Consider the following 14,580-nt stretch of genomic DNA (forward strand, 5'->3'; position numbering starts at 1 on the left):
CACAGGAGATGTTTCTGTTAGGCCAAAGAAGGGCTTCAAGAAGGGAGAAAGGTAGAATTATACAGTATCACTTTCACATCTCGACTTTCCCCACCATGGTTTTGATATATCGCAGGTCATCATAAGAAATTAAATGGGAATTTTGGGGGAGTTTTGCAGAAGCCGCAGATGACATGCAAAGGCCAGCAGATGAAACAGAAAAAGTTTAGAAACTCAGAAATGCATGAGATATATGTATAGTATTGTATAATATCAACATATTTTATCTTTTAATACTGTAAACACTTCACAAAAGAAAAAGACAAAATTCCTGTTTCTTCTCTAGTACAAAGGGAGGGCCAAAAAATTTTACAAGGATTTTCTAGATCTCAGGGGTCCCCCACCTTTAGCCCCCGTGCTGTGGGAGGGATAACTGTAGAATAGCTTATACATCTGATCCAGATATTCAGGGCCTGTATGTGTAAATGACGAAATAAGGAGGTGGGGAGGAAAGGTTGTCAATGCTCCATTTTAAGGTATTTGATGAAAAAAAATGCTTTCCCTGTATGGTATAGGATTTCTCTTAACAATGGCAATGGATCTTGATTGACTAAAACTGGCCTGCTCATTTTCAATTTCCATTAAGTAGGCATGCCTCGGAGCACAGTTCCAGTGAGAATTAGCTACTAATCCCCCAGGAATGAAATTCCTCCACATCATCAGGTATCACTGAGAGACTTTCCCAATTAGCATCCATAACACCTGAAGCTTTGAACGGTGACTGTATATTTATCTTTCTTTTCAAGTTCACTGTGTTGGTATTGCCAACCAGCCTTGTTCAAACAATCCTTCAGTCTGGCAGCTCCCAAGGCAGCTCCTCACTCCTGCCTACCCCCAATGCAAATGGCAGAGGTATACACATGCATACATGCAAAATAGTTATAATCACACACTTAAGCAAGGAAGGTTGTGGGGATTTCTCTGTGTGTTCTCATTTTCATTCACTTACTATAAACTGTGTGCATTTTTTTTCAAGTGCAAGACCTGTAAATTTTAACCTCCTTCCCTACCCTCCTCAAAACAAAACAAAACAAAACAAAAAACACTCAAAATATCTGCTTTGTAGAATTAGTAGACGAGTTCAAATCCCAACTTTGCTACTTAGTATCTGTATGACCGTGAGCAGGTCCCTTTACTCCCCCTCCCACATCAGTTTCCTCTTTGGGTGCTTGATTTATGGAAACATAGCACAGTAAAAAGAGTATTGGACTTGAAGCATCGAATATAGAGTTAGTCACAGGACCTGAGCTCAAATCCCAGCTTTCCTACTTGCATGAGTAGGAAAAAAAAGCCCAACTCAAATCCTATATCCTTCAGGAAGCCTTGTGTCATTCCCTTCCTCCTGCCATTGGGTTACCACTTTCCTCCTACCTTTCAGGCTTCCTGGAGAACCCTGCTTATGTATTGCTAGTGCATTTCTCCTGTATTATTTTGCATTGGGCTTTAAAGGAAAGAAAGAATTCAAAAGGCAAAGACCAAGAAAGAGGAACTTTGCACACAGTTTCCATCCATAAGGAGCATTATGAATAAAGGTACAGAAGGAGAAAATCACAGAGTATGTTAATGGTCAGAGAATAGTGTAGTTTGGTTGGAATGCAGAGTCCATGGCAAGGAGGTGCCACTTGATGGGCAGCCATCCTTGAGAGTCAGGGGGAGTGTCTGTTTTACTTGGGAGGCACACATTTGCTTTATATTGAGCCCACAAATCTATGTGATGTTTCAGTTTCGAAATCCTAGCTAATCCTTAAGGCTCAAATGCTTCTTCCTCTAATGATCCCTCCAATGTCAAATAATCCTTCCCTCTCTGAATTCCTATAGAATTGTTTTTATTTATTTCATTTTTAATTTATGGAATAAAACAAGTGCTTCCATAACATGGTATAATTGAAAAGATGATTACCCATGAAACTACAAATCTGTTAGGTACAACTTGCATTCTTTTTAAATATATAATAAAATTATTATATAAATTTCTTTTTTTTCCTTCCCCCCCACCCCTCCCTAGAGATGGCTACCATTAGACACAAAAAATATATATATGTATACATAAATATATTCTATACATCTATCAGTTCTTTCTCTGGATGCAGATAGCAATTTTCTTCATATAAATTTTAAAATACATTTTTATATTTATATTTTTATATTTCTCTTGTGAAACTATGATCTTCTGCTTTGTTTTATAGTTATATGCATAATAGCTATGTCTTATCTCTACTACTAGACTCTAAGCTCCATGAGGAGACTGTCTTATTCATCACTGCATTCTACACAGAACCTAAAATGCTTTGCACGTACTAATAGTAGCTCAAATTCATCTAACTCTGTAAGGTTTGCAAAGCACTAATTATCTCATTTGATCTTCACAATAACCCTGTGAGGTAGGTGCTATTATTATCCTCATTTCACAAATAAAGAAACCGAGGCAGTCAAGGGTTAAGTGTCTTGCTCAGGGTCACATGACTAATACGTGTCAGCCTGGATTTGAATTCAGGTCTTCCTGACTCCAGGTTCAGCACTCTATCCACTTCACCACCAACATTCATGAATGTTTGTGTAATGAATGAATGAATGAATATGACATTTTAGGTGATATCCTAAGAATTGACAATAGTTCGAATAGATCAAGAGTGGGGAACCTGGAATAGATCTTATCTATTGCTTTTTTTTAGTATTAGAAAGACAATGCTCTTTTTCCCTTCTTTTGACATTTAATTTTTATTTTATTTTGACAGTGTTCTTTTTCTATCCAACAGAAAAATACCTGTTCTGCTAATCTGTAAATAAATTTGTCAAAAAAAAATAGAGGCAAGGAACTCATAAAACTCCAGTCTACCAAGGCAGATTTAGAACCTGCCAGAAATCAAGAAGACCTGAGTTCAAATATAGCCTCAGTCACTTACAACTTGTGTGATCCTGGACAGGTCACTTAACCTCAGTTTGCTCATCTATAAAATGCAGATAATAATAGTACTTATGTCACAGGGTTATTGTGAGAATCAAATGAGATAACTACAACAATGGACAAATCATTTCATCTCTCTTTGCCTCCATTTTCTCATCTGTAAAATGGAAATAATAATAAAAAATAAGCCCACTGGTATGGGACTCTCCCCTTATTGGTGGAGATGAATTCCTTGCCCTGCCTGAGGGGCTGGGTGAAATTGTGAGAGGTAAGAGCACCAGTTCTTGACCAGTCCTCTTTTTGGGGACTCTTCCAGTGGAAGTACCCCTTTGGGACTCTCCAAGTGACAGTCTTTCTTCCAGTATAGCAAGCTAGGAATAAAGACAAACTGAAGACTCTCTGTTCCTCTCATGTCTTCCCAGAGTGTTTTCCACCAGCAACCTGAAGTGGTGCTGACCTCTTCCATCTTCTCTCTCCAACCTAGAAATCAACTGTACGACACGCTCCACGAATACTCTAGCTTGGAGAGCACAAAGTTAAGACTGACAGAGAACTGAAGCTTTTGCCTCTCACAACTCTGCTGGCCAAGCCATTCATCTTCACCAATAGGGAGGGAATTCCATGCCAATGGACTCTCAGTCAGGGTTTTTTGGTTGTTGTTCAGTAGTTTCAGACACATCCAACTCTTCATGATCCCATTCAGAGTTTTCTCGGCAAAAACACTGGAGTGGTTTGCCATTTCCTTCTCTGGCTCATTTGACAGATGAGGAAACTGAGGCAAACAGGGTTGAGTAACTTGCCCAGGGTTACACAGCTAGTAGGTATCTGAGGTTAGATTTGAACTCAGGTCTTCCCAACTCCAGGTCTGGCATTCTATCCACTGCACCACCTAGTTGCCCTGTTACATTCTTACAAGAATAATAATAATAGTACCTAGATCACAGAGGAATGATGAGAAAAGCACTTTGTAAACCTTAAATTGCTATACAAATGTGAATTACTGTCTTCTTTTATATTCTAATTTTATTATAATTATTTGTGTACTCATCTTGAGGGTGAGCACTGATTAATTTTCTAATTGTTAAATTGAATGACAGTTTGGGTGAAGTATTTTCATTGAATCAGAATTTTAGAGTCTTGAGGGAAATAGGCTTTCAGAATTAGAAAGGAAGTTAACAGGTCACCAAGTTCATCCCTGTGAGAAGAATTACAGATATTATCCCCATTTTGCTGATGAAGAAACTGAGGCTCAAAGAAATTAAACTGACTTGCTCAAAGTCACATAGTCAGTTAACAAGCATTTAGTAAGTGCTTGCTAGGTGCCAGGCACTGTATTAATCAACAGAGATATAAAGGCAAAAACCAGCCTTTGCCCTCAAGGAGTTCACATTCTAAAGGGGGAAACAAACATGAAAATAACTTACGGCATACAGTGTGTCCCAGAAGTCCTAGTGCCATTGTTGGCTTTAAAGACTTAGAAGGTTTAAAGTATTAATGCTTAAACCTGCACTAATACTTTTGGGACACCCTGTGTATAGAGTAGATGGAAGGCAATATCAAAGAAGCCGCTAGCAGCTGAAGAGAGCAGAAAAAGTCTCCTGCAGGAAGTGGGATTTAAGTTCAGTCCTGAAGGAGGTCAAGGAGATGAAGAGTTGGGCTAGCAAGTTAGAAGATAGAGGACAGCCAGTGCAAAGATAGAGTGTCCTGTGACTGGAACAACACATAGTCCAATGTGGTGGACTGCCAGATTGTGAGGAGAGGAGCAAAGTGGAAGATTGGAAAGAAAGAAAGGGGCCAGGATGGGAAGGGCTTTAAATGGAAAACAGAAGACTTTATATTTATCCAGGAGGTAACAGCAGTGCCCACATCAAAGAAGGCTCTGTGCTTTGTGAGCAAAGCAGAAGTATAGTAGCTCAAAAGAAAGAAGACATGTGCAAATTTAGACATCTCTAATGATCATATAGATTATTTGTGCCTGAACTGTGGTAGAGCCTTCTGAACTTGTATTGGTCTCATTAGTCACAGTCGAATACACTGTACCTTGACCCCAACATAGTGATGTTACTTTGGTCCTCTTCGAGAAAGAAAGACAACTAGCAACAAGAAGCCATTGGAGTATGTTGAGTAAAGAGATGACATGGTGAGACCTATACTTCAGAAAATCAATTTGGCAGCTGCGGGGAGACTGGATTGGAGTGGGGAGAGACTTGAGGCAGGGAGACCAATGAGAAGGCTATTGCAACTAGTTCAGCAGTTGGGGATAAGGACCTGAACTAAGGGAGTGTCGTCAATGACAAAAAGAGGAGGTATAAGAGAGATGTTAGAAAAGTGGAAGTGACATAATTTGGCAATAGATAAGATAAGGAGGTGGGGCATTGATTAAAAGTGAATAATTGGGGATGACACAGAGTTCAAGCCTGGATAGCAAGTGTCAAAGATGGACTATGACCCCAGGTCTTCTTGACTCTATGTCTTACATGATTGCCACTCTGCCATGGTGAATCTTTGGACATTATAGACCATCTAGTTCAACTCCCTCATTTTACAGATTAGGAAACTGAGGCATCAAGAGATAGAAGTAACTAGCCCAAATTCAGAGACCAAATTAATTAGCGGCAGGGGCAGAAATAGGATTGTCAGGTATACTGAATCCTTATTCTGTACCCCTTGCATTGTATCACATTGCTCTGAAAGACACTTATACCTTATTTAAGGGATATACCATCACCAACCCCAAGTAGCATCTCTACTCTACTCAGAATTTCCCAAAATGTCTTTTCCTAAACACTGAGTAATGACATATGTTCATTGATGTTGTCCGACCATTTCCACTTGGTAGGCTATAGTGTCATCCCCATAAAGGATGGCATACTTGAGTTGGAAGGGGCCTTAGAAGTCATTTAGTTCAACCCTTACACAAATTCATGTTAATCCCTGTATGGTGGCTATCCACTCCCTGCTTGAATAGCTCCAGTCATGAAGAGCTGGATATCTCATCTCATGAGTCAGTCCATTCCATTTTCAGATAGTTCTAATTGTTAGAAAGTTCTTCACGTTCAGTCAATGCACTAGGGTCCCTTCCAGTTATACAAATGTTCTGAACTGTAATTCAATAACTCCTATGCAGTGATCTCTCTCTGACCTTTTAAATAACAAAACAGATGATCTTTTCTCAATCTTCATCTTTCTCTCGACGTCTCTGTGGCTTTTCATACTGTTGAACATCCTCTCCTCCTGGATACTCTCACCCCTCAAGGTTTTTGTGACATTGTTCTCTCTAGGGTCCTCTCCTACCTCTCTGACCACTTCTTAGGCTCTTTTGCTGCTCATCAACCCTAACTCTGTGAACCACAGTTATGTCCTAGGTTCTCTTCTCTTCTCCCACTATGTTTTCCCTAGACAGCCTCATTAGCTCCCATGGATTTAAATCATCACTTCTATGCAGATGCTGTTGCAATAATCAATGTGAGATTGGATGAGGGCCTGGACTAAATTGGGAACTGGGTTAGTGGAGAGAAGTCAAATGCAAAAAAAAAAAAAATCTATTTTAGAAGTAGAAACAACAATATTAACAATTGATTGGGGGAGGGGGAGAGAGAAGAAATGAGCATTTATTAAGAACCTTCTATGTGCTGGGCACTGTGCTAAGTGCTTTACAAAGATTATCTCATTTGATTGAATATGTGGGTCAAGGGAAAATGAGTAGGAAAGAATAATGGCAAGATTGTGAACCTTGGAGAGTGCAAAGATAATTATGTCTTCTACAGAAATAAGGAAATCTGAAAGAGGAAAGAGTTGGGGCAGCTAGGTGGCACAGTGGATAGAGCACCAGCCCTGGAGCCAGGAGGATTTGAGTTCAAATCCAGCCACAGAAACTTACTACCTATGTGACCCTAGGTAAGTCACCTAACTCTGATTGCCTCTCAAATAAATAAATAAAAGGGGAGAGGGTTGGGGGAGGGGAGGTAATGTGTTCTGTTTGGGACATGTTGAGTTAGAGATGTCTCCAGGACATCTAGTTGTAAATGCCCAATTGTTGTTCATTCATTTTCAGTCCGTTCTGATTCTTCATGACCCCATTTGGGATTTTCTTGGCAAAGATACTAGAATGGTTTGCCATTTCCTTCTCCAAAATGATCAATTAGCAATTGTTGATACATGACTGAAACTAAGTAGAGAGAATGACGCTAGAGATACATAAGCATACATACACACATACAAATATACATATATTGTGCTTATACATATTTATATATGTACATAAGTACATATATCATTACTAGGAGGGGAATGATGCATATACAGAGAAGCATAGGTAACAGTGCTGGACTTGGAGTCAGAAAGATCTGAGTTCAAATTGTGCTTCAAGCATTTGCTAGCTATGCTGTGTGACCTTAGGCAAGTCATTTAGCAACTCTATGCCTCAGTTTCTAGTCTTTATCCTCTATGATCTACCCTCCATCTGTCCGTCAAATAATCTTCCTAGTGCACAGCATATAATATCCTCATTCAAAAACCTTCAGTGACGCCCTATAGTCATCTCTAAAATGAGGAGCTAGACTCAATGTCCTCTGTGGTCTCTGTCTAGCTTTAAATCCATGGTCCTATGATCCTATGTATAACACAAGGCAGGGTACGATGGGGGAACAAGATTGTTGTTGTTTGTCTTTCATTCTCAAAGAGGACCATGGCATCGGGAAGGTGATGCCATGACTTGCAAGTGAGTTGGATTTAAGTAAGGGAGGGCTGTGCAGAGAAGTACAGACAAAGTGTACTGGAAAAGTTTGAGGAAAGAGAAAGCATTTGTAGCTGGGGGAGAACTGGAAAGGCTTCATAGAGAGAGCAGCACCTAAACTGAGTCTTGAAGGGTTTCCGTAAGTATCTATGAGGGGCAAGTGCATTGTAGGCGAGGGGAATGGTCCGTGTCAAAACAGCATGTGAAAAGTAAGGAGCAGCTAGCAAGCTGCTACACCTGAATATGAAGTAGACAAAAGGGATAGGGTTTGTGAATGCTAGGTGGCATAGTGGATAGAGTGCTAGGCCTGGAGTCAGGAAAACTTGAGTTCAAATCCAGCTTCCTTATCCCCCCTCCCCCCCAAAAAAAGAAACTAATAAAAGGAGATATTAGCAGTTGGGGTGAGTCGGGAAAGGCCTCAGGTAGAAAAAAAGGATGCATCCTGAGCTGAACCTTGAAGGAAACTATAGTACCTGTCCTTGAAATATCTAGGAGTGTTAAGTTTTGTCTAAATAGTTTTTCTTTGTCTCAATCTGGAGCTTCCTTTTTTCACTCTAAAATCAAATCAGCAGGTATTGATTTAGTGGCCTTCCGCTATGTGCTTGGAGCAAAAGAGAATGACCGGGGCCAAGAGGATAGCCAGGCCCTCTTAGCATTAGAAAGGGGAGGGGCAAAATGCTTAGGGCCTATCTGCCATGTTCCTGGCAAATCAGACAGCAGGAGTTATGTCAATAAAGCCAGTCCTAAGAATGGGGGGAGGGGAAAGGGGGGAGATAGAGGAAGTCTGCCTGAGAGTTCTTAAAAGGGGTGGGGGGTGGGAAGCTGTTTGGCCTGGGTCTCCCGGACTAGCCCCTTTCTCCCTCAGGCTAGGAGGAGAGAATGTTGTGTAAACAGAGGGCCAATGTCTACGCCCAGCTCCTGCTGAAAAATTCCAAGGATAATTAAGCCTCTCTCTGACTGTGGTCTGGAGTATAAACAGAAATTTACTATTGCTAGCTGAGAGTGTTTGGGCACACACACACACACACACACACACACACACACACACACACCCCCATACCCTATATGTACTATGTACCTGAGAGCAGATGTTGGTTCCAAGGAAATTATTAAATCTAGTAAAGAAGGGAAAAGGAGTCTCTTGAGACTATATTCTATTCCTTGTTCAAACACTGACTTAATATGTGTGACCTTGGGGAAGTCACTTAGCCACCTCACTGAGATAGAGGACAAATGCAATAAAAAATAGGAAAACTTTGAAAGTTAGAGGGCTCTGTAAATGGAAGATATGCTTATTACCAATAGAAACAGGGCTGACCTCCCAGTCAGAAAGACTTGGGTTCAATTCTGACTTCTGACTCATAATGACAGCGTGACCTTGGACAAATTACTTAACCTCTCAATGTCTTAGGCAACTCTCTAAGTGTATAGGTCGCAGAGGAATTGACCACCTATATTAGTCAAGTCAGTAAGTAAACATTTCTTAAGCACCTACTAAGTACCAGGCACTGCAATAAGGGGTGGGGAACCAAGCCTTAAAAAGAGGCACAATACAGTACCCTCCTAGAGGAGCTCACAATCTATTGGAGGAGACAGCATGCACACAAACACGTACAAATGAGCTATATACAGGATAAACAGGAAATAGTTAAAAGAGGGAAGGCACAGGAGTAAACAGAGTTTGAGAAAGACTTTTGTAGACAATGGGATTTTTGTAGGGACTCAAAGAGTCAGTGGAAGAAGGTTCCATGTTGGTAGTGAAATCTGAAGGTATAGTCCTCTTCCCCTCCCCCACCCCAAACACTGTTATTGTTGTTATCATTATAGTATTATTTTATGTTGGGGGGCAGCTAGGTGGCACAGTGAATAGAGTGCTGGACTTGAAGTCAGGAAAACTCATCTTCCTGAGTTCCAATATGGCCTCAGATGCTTACTGGCTGTGTGACCCTGGGCAAGTCACTTAACCCTATTTGCCACAGTTTCCTCATCTGTCAAATGAGCTGGAGAAGGAAATGGCAAACCACTCCAGTATCTTTGCCAAGAAAACCCCAAATGGGGTCACAGAGAGCAGGACACAACTCAACAACAACAACGTTATTTCATTTTACACTGGGATTAAACTAGGATTCACAATAGTATTCAGTTGTTCAAAAAACCTTTAAATCCCTGAATTTTCAAGATGAAAGGAATCTTAAAGATTGATCCTGGTGCCATGGAATGAATCCTCAACGTGGACTGCTGTGTGACCTTTGTGACCTTGGGCAAGTCACCTAACTTCTCTGGGCCTCGATTTCCTCGTCCATAAAATGAAGTGGTGGTGGTTGTGTCATATCCCATCTCTCTATAATCCCATTTGGGGTTTTCTTCGAAAATATGCTGAAGTGGTTTGCTATTTCCTTCTCCAGCACATTTTACACGCGAGGAAACTGAGGCAAACAGGGTTAAGTGACTTGCCCAGGGTCATACAGCTACTAAGCATGTGAAGACAGATTTGAACTCAGGAAGATGAGTCTTCCTGATCCCAGGCCCAATGCTCTATGCACGATGGCACTACCTCGATGCCCCATAAAATGAGGAAGGGGTACTAAATGACCTTACAAGGCTCCTTCTAATTCTAGATCTATGATCTTATAATTAATTATCTATTCTAATCCAGGCTCCTTGATTTTTAGGTTACAGAGTTAGAGTGTTAAGAGTCAAGAGATCTAAAAAATAATTTATCCCTAATGGTGGAATTGTGGGCACCAAGGTCCTCTGTAGGAGAGAGACTATGAGGGAGTATGGCCTTCCTGCAAAATCATAAGGTAAAGGTCCCTCACCACTTATTCTGTCTACATATGTGGTTGGCCAGTCACGTTTTCACCAAGTAAAATCAATGGGTTTTTATTGTTTGTTGGGAAAGGTAACCCCACCCCCAACTCATGCTCACTGAGACGACTGCAGACTCCTTCTTGATACTTGGAACATAGTGAGAATATTGGATGTGGGAGGCACAGGGAACAGGAGATACTGACAGAGGGAGGCATGAGGAGAGATAGGAATAGTCACAAAAAGGAAAGCGGCACCAACGATGGGCTTCACACCTTTGCTAAGAGACAGCCTTGATGAAAAACCAGCAAATAAAAGAAATTTTTCTTGACCTTCATGAATATATGAACATGGCTGCCACAATGCTGAGTAATTCTCTAAGCAAATGGAACAGATGCCTGGCCTTTTTGAAGAATGTAAACTAGGGAGAGAGGGAGATTATATATTCTTCCCCTGAAAAGCCACATCTCCCAGGAACATAGGAGTAAGAAGGGATCTTAGAGGTCACCTCATTCAAGTGCATCAGATGAGAAAACTGAGGCCCAGAGAGGGTAGGCAGCTTGCCAAAAGACACACAGATTGAGAGTGTTTGGCTTCCCCTCAAAAAGGGTGACCAATGAAATACTTCAAACTGGAGGCTCAGTGGAGGTATGTGATTTGCATCTAGTACCAAGGGGCAGTTGGTATAGTGAATGGAGCCAGGAAGATCTGGGTTCAAGCTGTGCCTCTAACATATACTAGCTGTGAGACCCTGGACAAGTCATTTTACTTCAGTGCTCTAGGGAGCTCCCTAAGATTACATGTGCAGAGAAGGTGCCAACCTGCCTTAGTAGAGGAAGTCTCAGATGAAATCACAGGTCTACTCTATATCTCTTTCCCAAGATTCAAACCCAGGTCACTAACTAGTGTCCTTGTTATCGTTCAGTTGTTTTCAATCGTGTCTGACTTTTTATGACCCCATTTGGGGTTTTCTTGGCAGAGATACTGGAGTGGTTTGCCATTTCCTCCTCCAGCTCATTTTACAGATGAGGAAACTGAAGCAAACGGGGTTATGTGATTTGCCCAGGGTCACACAGCTAGTAAGTGTCTGAGGCCAGATTTGAACTCAGGTCTATCTGAGGCCAGATTTGAACTCAGGTCTTCCAGACTCCAGGCACAGTGCTCTATCTACTGTGCCACCTAGCTAGTAGGTGGCAATCCAACAACAAGCATTTATTAAGCTCCTATTATTTGACAGGAACTGCGCCAACTACTGGAAAATACAAAGATGGAAATGAAAGTTCCAGCCCTCAAGCTTAAAAATTCAGGAGGAGATGCTAGCAGCTAGAGGGCGGTGGGAATCAGGAAAGATTTCATGTAGATGGTGGTGCTTGAGTTCAGTCATGAGGGAAACTAGGGATTTCGTGAGGAGGAGATAAACAGTGAGCGCATTCTAGGTATAGGGTATAGTCAGTGCAAAAGCTCTGAGGTGGGAGATGGAGCATCATGTATGAGAAACAGTAAAAAGTCCAGTTGGGCTGCGCCATAGAATCTGTGAATGGGGAGTAATGTGTAAGAAGGCTGAAAAGGTAAACTGAGGTTCAGCTTGTGAAGAGTTCGGCTATTTCCAACCCTTCATTTTATAGATGAAGAAACTGAGGTTGAGAAAGTCAAAGGACGTCGTTGCAGAGCCCCGATTCAATTCTGGATTCCCTAACTCCAAATCCAAAAGGATCCTTCCCCTTTTGCCATAGCACCTCTTAACAAACAAAATTAAGCATGTGACTTTTGCAGGAAGAAGAAAATATATATAGCCCCAGTAGCTAGGGGAGCCCTGGACTCTGACAGTTCAGTGGGAGGGAGGGGCTGCCTTAGTTGATTTTATAGTATGCAATGTAACATCTTACCCTGCCCCTCCTTTACAGCTGTGAAAAATGACCTGGTGACTTCAGCTCACTGTCATCCCTCTCAGGGATCACAGATACAGATGCCTGTGCTTTCCCTTGTCTCCAGAAAGGGTTGGCAGCAGCTGTGAGGATTGGTTAAATTCTCACCACCAGTAATGCCTGGATTCTAGAAACTTGAGGGGGGAGCCCAGGTGAGCCCCAACCCCCGGGCTCCCAGGGAAGCTGTAGAAATAGCTCTTATTGCCATCAAGTGTAGACACACCCACTTTCAAACAGTTTGACTTTTCCCCCTCTTTCCAGCAGGTCTGATAGAGTTGTGACAACAGACTTTCACAATACCTGGTACTGAGGAACTGTTCTCTCTGCAGTTAACCATGTTGAGCTACAGAGGAGAGCTGAGTGGCAAGAGTAAGCAGATGCAGAGAAGCCTACCTCAACACCTAATGAAAGCATCCTTGACAAGCTGAAAACTAGCTTCTGCCTGAACACCTCCTGAGATTGGAAACTCACTACCTAACCTATTCTATTTTCAAATTATTCTGACCATTAGGAAAAATGAACGGCTCTCAAAAAGAGACCTGGGCCAGAAGTCAGGAGATAGGGGATCTCGGGGAATAGATCTAGAAAAACTATGTAACCCCTTATTGTGCAGTGAAGGAAGGTAGGGTGCAGGGAAGGTGAGCTACTAGCCCAAAGTCGTACAGATAGTAGGTATCAGAGGCAGGATTTGAACCTAGGACTTGAATTGTAGAGACATTGTTCTTTCCACTTTTTCATTCTGGTTCCATTTCTAATATGGAGTAGCCAGCCACAACTTGGCACAAGTCTATACTTCATTCTTCTCATCTCTAAAACAATGGAGTTGGATACGATGACACCTCTAAGGTGCAGCCTTAAGGACATAGAAGGCCTCATGCAGACTCGAGGCTGAAGGCTCCCCACTCCTGGATGGCGTCATGAAGAGTCAGACGTGATTGAAAATAACTGAACAACAACCTCAGAGTGTTGTTATGAAGATCAAATAATAAAGTATAAAATGCTCTATTAATGCTAATTCTTATTATTATAATGCTTAGGGGAACAGCTTCTCCAGTGACATGGAAGTAATTTCTCTGTCCTACTGAATTTTATCGTATGAATTGTGTGATCATCAAAAAGCATGTACATTATTGGTCCAAATATAGGTCACATTCCTCCCCTCTCCCACAAATCCAGTCTATATAAAACCAGAGACAGTCTATAACTGTGGTTCATTTTACCTACCATTTGTTTTCCTTTCAAAGAGATAATCATTTTAGGAGTCCAACCTATACCTGGACCTGTGGTCGATTCGGCGCCCACCCACATGGGTATTTATAGTGAGGAAAACCAATAAGAAATAGTCAAGGGGATGATGTTGGGGTAGAAAATGCAGAGGAACACGCAGTCACACCCACACCTGCAGCTATGTAAACACTGACAACATAAAGTGAACTCCAGTAGAATATGGGATTTCAATTAGACTAATCCAAGTGCTTTTGTGCGGCAAAAAGTGAAATGTGAAACTTTTCTGGTATGTCCACCGAAGGGATGCGTGAGAAAAGTCTTATGGAACAACTGTCTAGGGCCACTACTCAGTGCTGAGTAGTAAGTCCCCATATCTGGAATTCATTCTGTCCTCAACTCTTGTCCCTAGCTTGCTTGTACAGAGGTGTTTATATAGTCTATCCCCCACTTGACTGCAAACTCCCTGAGGGCAAGGACTGTCTTTTGCTTTTCTTTGTCTCCCTAGCACTTAGCACAGTGCATGACACATGGTAAACATTAATAAATGTTAATTGATTGACAAACTTAACTCCATCCCCTAGAGACCACATCTCCTTCAAAGCCCTACTCAGGTGTACCTCCTGAGGAAGTCTTTCTTAAGCACACAGGTGTTTGTACTCGCTCCCTCTTGTAATGACTTTGTATTCCTTTTTCTTTACAATTCTGTTACATGTTTTATCTGATTCTCCACCTCCCAATAGAAAATAAGCTTGGTGAAGACAAAGCTTGTCTTCTTGTCCCAACCTAGCAGAAACTTTACAAGTAAGTAGTAGGCACTTAATAAGTGTTTGAATGGAATGGAATTATGAGGCACTATTTGAGAACACTTCCTTAAAACTGTGTTCACACCAGCCAACTTCCCCTCTAATAGGCAATTAACTTAGAAAACAACTGTAATAACT

This window comes from Vombatus ursinus, unplaced genomic scaffold, assembly GCF_900497805.2.
Source record: "Vombatus ursinus unplaced genomic scaffold, bare-nosed wombat genome assembly UNPS02008961.1, whole genome shotgun sequence".
Taxonomy (NCBI): Eukaryota; Metazoa; Chordata; class Mammalia; order Diprotodontia; family Vombatidae; genus Vombatus; species Vombatus ursinus.